The sequence below is a fragment of the Ipomoea nil genome, unplaced genomic scaffold, assembly GCF_001879475.1.
Source record: "Ipomoea nil cultivar Tokyo-kokei standard unplaced genomic scaffold, Asagao_1.1 scaffold2694, whole genome shotgun sequence".
Lineage (NCBI taxonomy): Eukaryota > Viridiplantae > Streptophyta > Magnoliopsida > Solanales > Convolvulaceae > Ipomoea > Ipomoea nil.
The window spans coordinates 2395791-2410582 of record NW_017619122.1 but is presented as its reverse complement, the minus strand read 5'-3'; positions in this window follow the sequence as shown (position 1 = coordinate 2410582).

Below are 14792 nucleotides of genomic sequence, written 5' to 3'. Positions count from 1 at the left end.
CTCTATTCTCAACTCACAGGTAAGAGGTGGATTATATGGCTCTGGGGGTGCACTACACACTCTTACAAACGCACACTCCACTCGTGTATCGCTCAAGGTGGCAGATACTCTCACAAACCTTTTTCCGAAAAGGAAAATTCTAGTCCGGAATTCAAGTTGATATGGATTCAACCTCAAAGTTCAAGAAAACGTCCTTGGATAACTTCACAAGCCTTTGAGAGTAAGGTGTATCGCGAGGTAGGTAATAAAATTGAGAGCAAGAAGCAAAGAAAAAGGACAATACAAGCAAAGAAACTAAGGCGGATTTGAAAGAAAAAAAGGGAAGCAAAGAAAGAAGTATGGAAGAAAGATATGCAGGACTAATATCAGAAGATAAACACAAATAGAATGTAATATGGGTGCAAGTGTACCACAACCAAATAAGAATATATCAAGAACTCCTTCCAACGTTATACTTTTCCCCTTCCTTTTCCCTCCAAAATTCTCCTACCAACCAGATTCTTTCCCCAACCTTATTCTTCTTCTTTATTGCTTTCTCTTTTTTGTTTTTTTTTTTCAACTTTCTTGATTTTTTTTTTATTTTTTTTTTGATAAGTAACCTCCTAATAACTTCTTTAAATATCAACAAAAATTTCGGACCAAGAGGATCCACACAACCCCTTCAAAACAGAATCAAGAATTTCAAGAATCACCCAGAAAAACAGAAACGCTGCCCTTACTTCGAAGATCAATATCCCAATGACCATAAGGAATTAGCGAGTTTATAATATATCAAAAGAACGCCCCGGAAGATATCTACAACATATCAAAATTTCAGATAAAACTAACTTGTGGATATATAGATATAGGTCATTATTTGAAACTGGTCACAGAACGGGGAAATCTGGACAGGGTGTGATTGCAACGTGATTGTGCGTAAATGCGCTTCGGATATAGGTAAGAGTGAGATGAAATTGTTTTCTTGATTGAATTTTTGGTAATATGGTGCTTAGGAGGTGTGAGGTATCGGTGACATTGGATATGAAAAAGGGAAAACTCTTTCGGGATAGGTTTTCAAGAAACTAAAGAACATGTATCAAGATTCAAGAAAATAATCAAGAATCCAAAGGAAATTTTTTGGGGGGTTTTTTAATGAATAAGACACGAAAAAAGTAGTATGTAAGATAAGAATGAGTTAAATCTAGGCTCTGAATACCAAATTGATATGAACCTAGTCCAAGGTTCAAATAAAGATGGAATATTGTCCCAAGAATGCTCTCAAAAGTAAAGATAGAGATGGATCAAAATACCTTAAACCTCATGAGAAACCCTTTGTCTCAAATTCTTAAAGACTTGGAAGAATCCCATTGTAGCTTCAAGTACCTCGATGATGTAATCTTCAATCAACTAGAGTCGGATCTAGTTTCCTTCGATTCAAGAACGAGTCCACGAACCTAAATCTAAGGTTGAAGAAAGGAAGATTGATTCGAGTCCACGAATCAATTTGCTAGTCGAGTCCACGACTAGCCACTAATTGAGTCCACAGTTAGCCATAAGGTTTCTTACACAAGTGTAAAGAAAAACTTAAGAATTTTATTGAATTAAAGCCTCCCTAAAACCGATATGGATGTGCCCTATTTATAGGTATAGGGCAGCACTGTAATCCTAAATACAATGGGAAAAACAGTCCTAAACCTAATCTAGAAAACAAGTAAATATACTCCTATTTAGAAAGGGATTTAAGGAATCATTTTCTAAATACAAAAAGAGTCCTAAACCTAATCTAGAAAGCAAGTAAATATAGTCCTATTTAGAAAGGGATTTAAAGGAATCCTTTAACTAGTGTTTTCTCTTTAATTCCAAACAATTTAAAATAATGATGACCACAAATAATAAAGCTGATTTGGGCCTTGGATCTTGTGATTGGCCCAATTTGTACCCTTAATGTATCTTCATTACGTTGGGCCGCATTGTAACACCCCCTAAAACCATGCTATTTAAAGCCTTAAAACATGCAAATATCTAAACCAAAACATCAAACACAGCGGAAGACTGAAAGAGGATATATATAAAACAGAGGAAACGGGGTGCTATGCCACGCTCACCCAGAGGTGAACGCACAGGCTACATCTACATTGTTTAACATCTAAACCAACATAACAGAGTACTAGATCTAAATTGGCTCACAAGCCACAAAACATAAGAGGGGAGCTATACTAGCTGGCACTAAACCGCGCACTCGTCTAAGCATCACCTGAAAGAAGCATATGAAACATGGGACGACGCCCGGTCAGCGAATAATGCTGGTAACCCACCAATACATGTGAAATATCATACATAGGTAAGATATAAGTTTATAAAGCCATTTTCGAAACGGAATGCATATATATAAGTCCAAAACCAAGAGTAATAGTCAACACAAGACTCAAACACTCTCAACAAGAACACGGGAACACATCCCAAGACTACAAGGAACAACAACGATTCACAAGAAGTCTCAAGGTATAATCTGTCATCACACAATAGATTAATACCCGACATGCATAACTCAAGGAATAAAGACACAACAAACGGCAACACGTGCCAAGGCAACACATGCCTTTGTGACTACACATGTCACAAGAAGAGAACTCACAGCAACGGCTACACAAGCCCTCGTGACATCACCCATCACGAGTTGGTATGCCTTCCTTATGCCCGGTTCCAACCTTATGGCTACCCCCAACCTTATGTCTAGTTCCAACCTTTACCTCCAAGACCCCTGTACACTAAGTCCAACCTTTTCCCTCCGAGGACCGTCGTCCCCTCTCCAACAGATCTCCAACAGAACCACCGATTTTATAGTACAGGAGGGTACCGATCACACACACGGCAACACATGCCTCTCCAAAAATACGTGAACCTTACACAAAGGCCACAGCTCCATAATCATGTCATGGCCACCACGAGGACCACTGCAATACCTTGGTGACTAGTGTCCCATACCACTAATCGTGCAATCCAGGTAAAGCCACACACACCACACCTCAACAGGAATCAATCAACGGATCACAACGAAGATATGAAACCATACTCAATCAAAGAATGGGTCACAGCCCAACAACAACAACGATGAATAACACAAGTCATCATCAACAATAGGAAGGTACAAACAACACACACGCTAGCATTTAAACACCGAACTAGCATGCTTATCAAACGGGTAAACCAAACGTAGTTCCGAAGAACACAGAAGACTCATCACGGTTCAACGAAACACAATGTTGAACACTTAGCACGGTTCACGACACCAAAACCTACATGGATTCCTACCATATAGTTCTAGACATACGAAACATCAAGAAGAAACTCAAATAATCTCACAAAAGAACATCGGGAAGTCAAAAGACCAAATACCGAGTCAAAAGAATCACGGGGAACAAATCCCCAACAATCCACATATTGTACCCCACGGGTAGACCCACGGATAGGCCCCTACCCGCGGGTACATTACCCACAAGCACCATGTACCCCGCGGGTGGGCGACAGGTGGACCTCCTACCCGCCATTCCGCCCGCGGGTACACACCTGTACCAAAATAATCCCTTCGGGGATTTTCATCACCAAGCTCAAATTCAAGTCCTAAACATGCCAAATCTCACCAAATACAACAAAATGACTTGAATCAAAGGAATAGCCAAGCAATGGCATACAAGAACCCTAAACACAAGCTCTAGATATGCATTTTCACAAGACAATGCATAAACACTCACATTTCATAGCAAAACACATGTAGAATCCAAGAAATCATCATATAGGTAAGCAAAATAGATTTTGTAGAGCATGGGTTACATCTTGTAGACAAAAACCTTCACTTAAAACCTCACCAAGCTCCTAACAAAGCTCACCTTCTAAACCCACTTCAAGAACACACCAAAAGATCATAAAGATTCTATCTTTAAGAAAAGACACCTTAGAAAACACTAAAAACACAAGATGAACATGGATCTTACCCTCCTAGATGCCCAAATGTATGAAAGGTAGAATCTTGGAGACAACTCTTGAAGTTTTGACACAGCTTCAACTTGGCTTGGAAGAAAAGCTATCCACCGTTTTAGAGAGCAAGTGGAGCTAGAATTTGGAAAGTGTAAGGAGAGAAATGAGGGTGTTCTACTAGGTTAGCTTACAATACTAACACAAGGTGAAAAGTCAAGAATACCCTTACTAACATGAAGAGGTGTAAGGGAACAAGGGAACTCCTTACAAAGCTCAAGGTACAACTTTGACTTTGGGGTTGACTAGTCAATTACTAGTCCCAACTATTGAATTTTCAGGAATTTACGGAATTAAATTACAAATCGAAATAGGATTAATTATTTAATTAATCCCTTAATCGAATTTGGATTTCGGGGTGTCACACGCATCATCCTCCCCTTCTTGAAAAATGATTCGACCTCGAATCTTCTAAACATTGTCTTCGATCTGTGACATCACTTGAAACGAGCCACTTATAAACTTTCCTCTATCGAGTGGAATTTTTATTGGACTTTCTTGTTTCTTCCACCATTGATGCTTTAAGGATGTAGTTATAGGCCTTGTGATGAGCCCACTATTTACCCTTACTGGATTCCATGTGTACTGGTTCCTATTACTCATCTTCTTAACTTATCCCACTTAGGGTTTCAACTTAGAGGTCATTTCCTAATTGGTCCTTCCTAGGATTTCCACTTAGAGTTTCTATACTCAATCCTAAGAGTCAAACTTCCTAAGTTTCCCGCGGTTCGTACCGCTCTGATACCAACTTGTAACCCCCCCCCCCCCCCCCCCCACTTTTCTTAAACTTAAATACAATTCTAAAACCACAATTAATATAAACTAAGTAGCAGATAAACAACTTAATAGGTAAACTAGTGGGAATGTCACCGCCACAACCACCACTCCATGGTGATTGCACAGGCTAAGGATGGAACTAAAACAATAAACCAAACTAACATTCATATTACTTAATTAAAAGTCATAACGGGAAAACACCCCGATGTCTAATCATCAAACTTGAACATCATAAGTCTACAAATCCATCAAAATAAACATCATGACAATACTAAGAATTTAGACTACTAGATCTACTAAGCTAGTCTAACTCGATCATCTCTCAAACGCTGGGCCCACCTGAAAGGGGTTTTACAAAACAACACATAGACAAGTAGGAAAACACTCGTTAGCACGAAGCTAAGTATAAGCACACTCAACCCTGTAAAGTACTACAGTATATACTTTGGAAAAACATTTGTTCACAAACTCAATCAAGCAATCTCAACACTTAGACAACTTTAGATACATCATAGACTTTCTATATGCTCGCAACCTATAATATTAACAGGCATGCTTCAAATATAAATAACTCAATATCATAAATATACCAACACATATTTCTCATAACCAATCTCATCATAACTAACTCATGCTATCAGTCACATTCATACTAACAACCAATACGAAATTATCTTCATGCTTTCAAGTTCTTATCATGCAAACTAGATATTTAAGACATCAAAATGCAACTAAAGCAATCATGCTCAATATACAATCCCAATTAATCATACTAATTATGCAATCTAGTGCAATACTATACTCAAATGCAATCTCCAGCAAACATTCTCATTATGCAATCTCGTGCAAACATTCTCATTATGCAATCTCGTGTAATACTATATAAGTATACTCATTACACTCGTTTGTAAAATAGAATACTTTTATGTGGAGGTTTCTTAGAGTCACGATGACTCGCTTTCTTTCTCTTGAGTCTCCTGACTCGATATCTTTCTTGCTCAAACTTTCTCATACTTCTCATTTCTCTTCTTGTGCGAGGCAGGTACTCCGCCGCAGCGAAGCCCTAGCGTACGGTGCAATCTCGTGCATCCGCCACTTCCGTAACTACGGAACCTCTAACTCGTGGGGAGGAAGGTCTTCATGAATCGTGAATGGACCTAACCGGCTTGGCAATCTAGCCGGCCACATACTCAACTCACCCACAGAACCAATCTCGTGGTTCAAATACTCATACTCTATGGAATCAGGTATCGTACTTTTAGTGTGCACACCCCCTAACCAGGATTCCAAGCCTGGCGGGCCGTCTCCAACCTCGTAACGTGGGAATACACCGCGTTACATGATACATCTGTCAGATCGCAATGTCCGTTACTTTCTCTTTTACTACGAAAGGACATTGTCCCAACGGGCCCTCCAAGACCTCACTGATATATATATATATATATATATATATATATATATATATATATATATATATATATATATATATCATGCACCAAACTTATGCATGTCACATCTCAACAACTTCTCAATGCAACAAGATAATGATATACCACATGCTCATGAATTTTTGAAAGTAATACTTAGGCTCACGTTGGCCACTTATGCACTTTTAAAACATGATATGCTCAACAATGCCATTTACTGTGAAACTCTACAATTTCATAAATCATGCTTGCTACTCAAACTTAACAATTCATTTCAATAAACACTTAACAAGTATTTAACATGCTATTGGAACTCAAGTTGCTTCAAGGAACTCATTTACTATAGTTTAACCTTCAATTTGAACATGTTCTGTACCCTTTCAATAATGCTAAACAATAGCAACATTTTTGGCATGTTTTTCTATCCAAACTTAACACATAGTGTTCATGCTTCTCTACTTAATCAATCAAAAGATAACAAGCTCAATAAATAAATAAACTGAGTCTGAAAACTTCTCAAATTCATTCACTGGAACATTTCTGTACAAAATTGCCTCACAAAATCTATCACATAAAGCTCATTTCTAATCCAAATCCAACGAAATCAAAGCCAACACGTGCGTCAAGACGACCCCAAGGTACCGAGCCACAAGGGCCCGTGACACCCGGTCCAAAACGACACGTAGTTGAGCCACAAGGGCCCGGCCACTGCACAAGAAGCCTGCAACAGCTCTAGCAGCGGGGCTAGGAGAGGCCCGCCGCCTGGAGCCGGCCAACGGCGGCCTAGGGCCACGGCCTTGCCTAGGGCCGTGCCCTAGGACCGTCCCATCACGGCCCTAGCCAGCGGCTCCCCTCATGGGCTGTTGGCTAGGCCCGTGACACTATCTAGTGCACACTGTGTTGTGCACCAGAGTCTTCTTCTTCATCTGTAAAGCATTTTCAGACAATTTTTCCACATCCCAAACACCACCAACACATTATACAACATCAACATGTCATCTAATAGCTCAAATACACAACCACTAGTACAAAATTGGGAATACAAGTAGCACTTTCCAAGACACCTTCACAAAGAAGGTGTTGTAGAAAGAAAATGATAAAATTTTCTGAGTCACCCATTGGGTAAAGGTGCCTCAGAAATTATATTATTAAAATAATAATAGGGAATCCGCGACACCAACTGAAAAAGGGTGCCACTGATATTATATTATTAAAATAATAATAAGGGTATCTGTGGCACCCGCTATAGAAGGTGCCGCGGATATTTTATTATTAAAATAATAACAATGGTACCCGTGGCACCCTCTCGAATCTCTTCCACCTGCTCATTCCTTTCCTCCATTTCCTATCTTCCATCGCCTCCATTTCTTCTCCTCCATCGCCTTAGAAGTCCTTCGCCTCAATGGAGGCTAACGGCGAGTCCGGTGGTTTGAAGGTATCAGGTTCGCCGTCGATCAGGAAATCAGCGATCAAAATCCAAGGATGGCTTCGAAAAGCCCTACAGTTAACCCCGCTCCGATGGCTTCACCTTCTGCGCAAAAATCGGCTTCGAAATTCCACACCTGGGTGCTTCTCTCTACTCTAGGGTTCAACTCAGGCTCTGCACACCAAGGTGAACTACTGTTTCTCTCTACATATACAAACATGCTTACAGTTTTATGTTTATATTTGCCAATTCAATTAGAGAAGAAGTGAAGCATAAGTTTTTCGCTTGATTTTTTTTTTAATTTGGAGATGAAATTTTTATATCCACTATGTCTTGAATGTTGGAATTTTATCTTCGTCAATAGTGAATTTGTAAAATGGGTTCTTTTCCGTGAATTTACAGAGAAATTGAATATCTCAAATTGTGCAAATTGGTGTTTCTCCGTTCTGATGTTAAGGTAAGTGTACTATTTGTTGGGCTACATACTATTACATTTAATTTAATGTTCGTGTCAATGTTAATGCTTTAATGTTAATCTGGGCTCCTTCCTCCAAGCATCTGCTTACTTTCCCAGTTAGAAACATTTCATGGCATCAAAATGACCAAATTATAACTGAACTTTGAAGTTTACAGTACTCACTGGTTGATCCGAGTTGGAATGTTCTCAGATGACATTATCACAACAGGGATGTCCTTCCTGTTAGAAGATTCCTGGATTCAACAATATCATTGGATGCTTAGATGTTAAGGTTTATGATTAGAAAAAAAAAACAACAATATTAAACCAACAGTTCATCGGTAAACTACCTTGATATTTACTACAAAACTTTTTACAAACATCAATTATATCAATTCTAGATTCTTCAGAAAAAGTTTCAAGCAAAAATAAGTTTTTGTTTGGCGCAGTGTTAGGAAATATTTCGGGAAAAATACTTCTAGGCATTGGATTGGCTTGAAACTTTTTGTGTGTAATCTAGACTCTTATTACTACTTATCTGGAAAATTTCATATGAAAATACGTTACCGATTTTTCTCAGTAAATTCTGCAATTCAGGTCATAGTTTCTGAAATTTTTTGTCAGTTTCTTATTTGAGATATTGAGAAGTTGCTTGCTTGTGAAATATCATTACTGTTATCATTCTTATAAACATGGAGAGTTGTGTTCATAATAATTAGGTGTGGAATACGCTAATCTGTGTTATATCTATGAGGTTAATAGGATGTTTGGAAATATTGGTACAAAGGTTATAGATTCAGGTGTAAAGTTGAAAGTATTATTTGGTGGAAAGATTTTTCTTTAAGTGGTGAACTTTTAAGGTTTTAGATATATATATATTTTGTCAATGGAAAGTGGTGCCATCTGGTGTTTTTGTGGAGTGAGCAGTTGGAATATACTGACTCACTTGGGAGCCTAAAAACTCTCTGTTTTGTGGAGTGAGCAGTTGAGATATACTGACTCACTAGGGGATTTTATATTAACTTCCCTGTTGTTTTGAGGAGTGAGCAGTGATGAAAAAGCTGACTCACTAGGGAGCCGTGAAAACTCCCTGTTTATGAAAATCTATTTTTTGAGAATTTGAAAATCCTCCATTTGGTACCCATTTCTTCTTGGCAATTCATATATATATATATATATATATATATATATATATATATATATATATATATATATATATATATATATATATATATATATATATATATATATATATATATATATATATCAAGTGTGATTGATTTTGAGAAATTTAAATGTGTTATTGGAAGATGTTCTCTTGGAAAGAGATAAATTGAGAGATTGGAATTCTCTCTTTGGTAATACTATTTTGAGGTTATGTTGAGACATTGAAATTATCTCTTTGGTTATTATTTTGAGAGTTTGGAAACTCTATTTGGTTATTATTGGAAATTATTTTGGTGATTATATTATGATTATGATTTAAAGAAATTGAGTAATGAGGATGCTATGAAATATTTTGAGGTTATGGGTGTATGGAAATGTTGATAAAGGTTATATGGGAATCTTGAGGAAAGAATAATGGTTGAATGATTTTTGGATTATGGATAGACAATGCCTTAGTCGTTTTGCTAGAGGTTGTTATGGATATTTTTGTATTTGGATGTGTGATTTCCTCAATATGTATTTTAAATGGTTAAAGTTAAGGATTATTGGTTTGTTGATGAAAATAAAAATGTTTAAGGGGTCATTCTAGAAGCAAACTATCTTCTCCTATATGTTACATGCTATGTGCAAAATGTTTTACGGGGTGAAGTAGATCTTACAAGCTTAATGCTGAATTTGTGTGTTTCTTTGTTTTCTATTCTTTAATTGTTTTGCAGGAACTCTTGCATGAGCATTGGACATGAGAATGAGTGAACCACCTAGAGATATCATTTATTAGTTAGACATTTGAATTGTTAGTTGTTTTTGTACTAATACATATTTTGAGTTGTTTATTATTGTAAATTGTAAATTTAGCCTTAGCGTTTGGGTATAGAGAAATACATGAGCGTGGCGGTAACACCCATTTTTCTTTTGGTTAGTTAATGCTTCCGCTATGATTTTTATGAAATTGTAAATTAAGATAAAAGAATTAAGGAAAATTTCGGTTTTGAAAAATGGGGGTGTTACAAATTGGTATCAAAGCAGTTCGAACCTTTGGGAGCCTAGGTTGTGCCTATGACCCACAGAGCCTAGGTTTATGAGACCTTAGGAATAAAATTGACTAGAAATTTAAAATTTTGGAAATGACAATGAGGATGTGAGATCTTGCATATTGTTGCATCATTATTGTGTCATGGTGAATTATTTTGATATTTTTTGTTTGCTAAAATATTTTGGAACATGGTGATTTTATTTGACAACAAATTTGATTATTTTTCTTAGTTGAGATTGTTGGATTATTTTGATAGTTAAGTTGCTTATAACTTGGTAGGACTTGCGTGAGTTTGCATGAAAGTTACGGGGACGTAACTTTATTTCTTAGGATGGGAGAATGTAATACCTAATCTTTGTGATGTACTTAACTTAAGTTTGAGTCTCTTGTTCCCTATTGGTTAAGTCTCCGTTATTCCTTGTTGCCTTATGGTTATGCTTCGGGGACGAAGCATCTTTTAAGGAGGTAAGATTGTAATACTTGGTATTTTTCTATGGTTATGCTTCGGGGACGAAGCATCTTTTAAGGAGGGTAGAGTGTGATACCCCATATTTTCTGGGCATTGTACGAGGACCGTACGTGCGTACATGACTAAATTATTTAGAGTTTCCTAATTTATATTATTATACGAATATTATTCTTTGAGCCTAATAGCTTCCTAATCCTGATATAATATGTAAACGCATATACTTTTCCTAATAATAAAGATTGTTTAAATATTTTCCTAAGCCTAATAATATTAATATATAAAACTTTTCTGATTATATACATATGTACATAGATATATGTTACAGATATAAAGATATATACATATTTACGTATGTACCTAAATTATAATATATATATATATATATATATATATATATATATATATATATATATATATGTTACGTATGTATATGTGTTAAGTACTAGTAGGCTAATATGAATACTAATATTATATTAAGCTTTTAAGTATTTTAGTTCCCTACAACTAGAATTATTATAATTTATAATACAAGTTATTAGTTAAGTATTTAAGTAGTAGTCTAATTGTTCCCATCCTCATCAGTAGCTGATTCATTAAATCCTCTCCTCTTGCTAACACAATACCGCCGAATAGAAAGGAAAAACAAAAAACAAAAACTTATTCCTCTTTGTCATCGATTCAATCATGATTGGTCTTGTTCCTCTATCATCATCAAATTCTCTCCTTTGTTCACCGTAGGGATTCAAGTGTTAATGTTAATGTTGGAATCCATGTAAGATTTATGTTCACTAAAATTTCTTTTGCCCCAAATCAAAAATCACTTTTCCTATGTGTTTATGTGATTCATGATTTTAATGAATATGTGATAGTTAACGTGAAAAGCTATTTGATTATATTATGCGAATAGATATATGTGTTTAGATGTTTTGAAACTGCATATGTGATATGGTGATTTTGTGGTGATTAAGAAGGATAAATTTTACACAATTTGATCATTGCCGGAGAAAATTCTGACTGGCGCATCTGGAAACAAAAATTCGTGAAAAATGCTTACTAAACTTATTTTTGCTTGAAACTTTTTCTGGAGAATCTAGAATTGATATAATTGATGTTTGTAAAAAGTTTTGGTTAAAAATATGTTTCGGTTTTTCCAGAAAAATTTCGTAAAGTGGAGGCAGTGTGCTGCCAGTTCAATTTTTGTTTGGCGCAGTGTTAGGAAATATTTCGGGAAAAATACTTCTAGGCATTGGATTGGCTTGAAAATTTTTGTGTGTAATCTAGACTCTTTTTACTACTTATCTGGAAAATTTCATATGAAAATACGTTACCAATTTTTCTCAGTAAATTCTGCAATTCAGGTCATAGTTTCTGAAATTTTTTGTCAGTTTCTTATTTGAGATATTGAGAAGTTGCTTGCTTGTGAAATATCATTACTGTTATCATTCTTATAAACATGGAGAGTTGTGTTCATAATAATTAGGTGTGGAATACGCTAATCTGTGTTATATCTATGAGGTTAATAGGATGTTTGGAAATATTGGTACAAAGGTTATAGATTCAGGTGTAAAGTTGAAAGTATTATTTGGTGGAAAGATTTTGCTTTAAGTGGTGAACTTTTAAGGTTTTAGATATATATATTTTGTCAATGGAAAGTGGTGCCATCTGGTGTTTTTGTGGAGTGAGCAGTTGGAATATACTGACTCACTTGGGAGCCTAAAAACTCTCTGTTTTGTGGAGTGAGCAGTTGAGATATACTGACTCACTAGGGGGTTTTATATTAACTTCCCTGTTGTTTTGAGGAGTGAGCATTGATGTAAAAGCTGACTCACTAGGGAGCCGTGAAAACTCCCTATTTATGAAAATCTATTTTTTGAGAATTTGAAAATCCTCCATTTGGTACCTATTTCTTCTTGGCAATTTATATATATATATATATCAAGTGTGATTGATTTTGAGAAATTTAAATGTGCTATTGGAAGATGTTCTCTTGGAAAGAGATAAATTGAGAGATTGGAATTCTCTCTTTGGTAATACTATTTTGAGGTTATGTTGAGACATTGAAATTATCTCTTTGGTTATTATTTTGAGAGTTTGGAAACTCTATTTGGTTATTATTGGAAATTATTTTGGTGATTATATTATGATTATGATTTAAAGAAATTGAGTAATGAGGATGTTATGAAATATTTTGAGGTTATGGGTGTATGGAAATGTTGATAAAGGTTATATGGGAATCTTGAGGAAAGAATAATGGTTGAATGATTTTTGGATTATGGATAGACAATGCCTTAGTCGTTTTGCTAGAGGTTGTTATGGATATTTTTGTATTTGGATGTGTGATTTCCTCAATATGTATTTTAAATGGTTAAAGTTAAGGATTATTGGTTTGTTGATGAAAATAAAAATGTTTAAGGGGTCATTCTAGAAGCAAACTATCTTCTCCTATATGTTACATGCTATGTGCAAAATGTTTTACGGGGTGAAGTAGATCTTACAAGCTTAATGCTGAATTTGTGTGTTTCTTTGTTTTCTATTCTTTAATTGTTTTTGCAGGAACTCTTGCATGAGCATTGGACATGAGAATGAGTGAACCACCTAGAGATATCATTTATTAGTTAGACATTTGAATTGTTAGTTGTTTTTGTACTAATACATATTTTGAGTTGTTTATTATTGTAAATTGTAAATTTAGCCTTAGCGTTTGGGTATAGAGAAATACGTGAGCGTGGCGGTAACACCCATTTTTCTTTTGGTTAGTTAATGCTTCCGCTATGATTTTTATGAAATTGTAAATTAAGATAAAAGAATTAAGGAAAATTTCGGTTTTGAAAAATGGGGGTGTTACAACTACAATGTAAACTATCTTAGATTATGCTATAGCAACTGTGCTGCCACACGGATGTCACTTTGTAGGATGAGGGAAGCAATCAATGACTGTACAAATGCAGCTGCTCTAGACCCTACTTTTCTCAAAGTAAAGCTAAGAGCTGCAAAGTAAGGCCTTAACATCTTGTCTTTTTTTTTTCTTCATCTTTGCTATTTAGTTGTGCCTACATTTTGTATAATCATATTGCCTGCATTTTTATATAGTACCATCAGTTGAAGAGGTAATGCCTGGCTAAGACAGTTACAGAAATTATCGCTAAGGCATTGCTTTTGATGCTGCAAGAAGTGCCCTGGAAATTATTGCTAAGGCATTGTCTATAAGCTGCTATTCAGAAAAGTTACTTGAAATGAAAGGAGGGGGTCTATGCAAGGTCTGTGCTATTACAGCTTATATAAGTACAAGACATCCTTTTACTATTGGGTGTCCTTTCTACTCCATTTAGACAATATCTATAATTATTATGATGTTTTACAATTTACAGTTGCGTATGTATGATGAGGCAATTAAGCTGTGTGAGTAGACTCTTGATTTTGCTGAAAAGAACTTTGCTTGCCATAACATGGAAAACATGAATAATTCTGTAAAGCTGTGGAGATGGCGCATTATGTCAAAATCCTACTATCATCTTGGGAAGCTTGAGGCAGCTCTTCATCTGATTGAGAAGCAAGAGCAAGTAGTTTTTGTCAAAGATGGGTAAATCTCTCTTTCTGTTCTGTTCTGTCAAAGAGCTGCAGAGGAGAGGGTGTTTTACTGTTTTGTCGAATTACCCATAAAGTTTTACTGTAAATGTGTTAATCTTCTGCTGTGATGAATTATAAATAAAATTCACATGTCAGACTTCAGAGACTTAGTCCATGAGAAGAAACTTTCATGTTTACTGAGCAGAACCTAATGATATTTCTGGGAAAATTTTTATGAAGATTTCTGTAATTCAGTTTGATACATCATTAAAACAAGAATGAAACAGTCTAGTACTTTGAGTCGTTATACTTATCATAATAAATATTGATTTTTTGTTAACATATTAACTGCATTGTTAATTTAAGTAAAGTATTTGTAAATTGGCATGAGCTTAAGAATGGTGGTTACTCCCCTATGATGAACTTTTTCAATTAAAATGTTAAAAGTAGTGGACTGA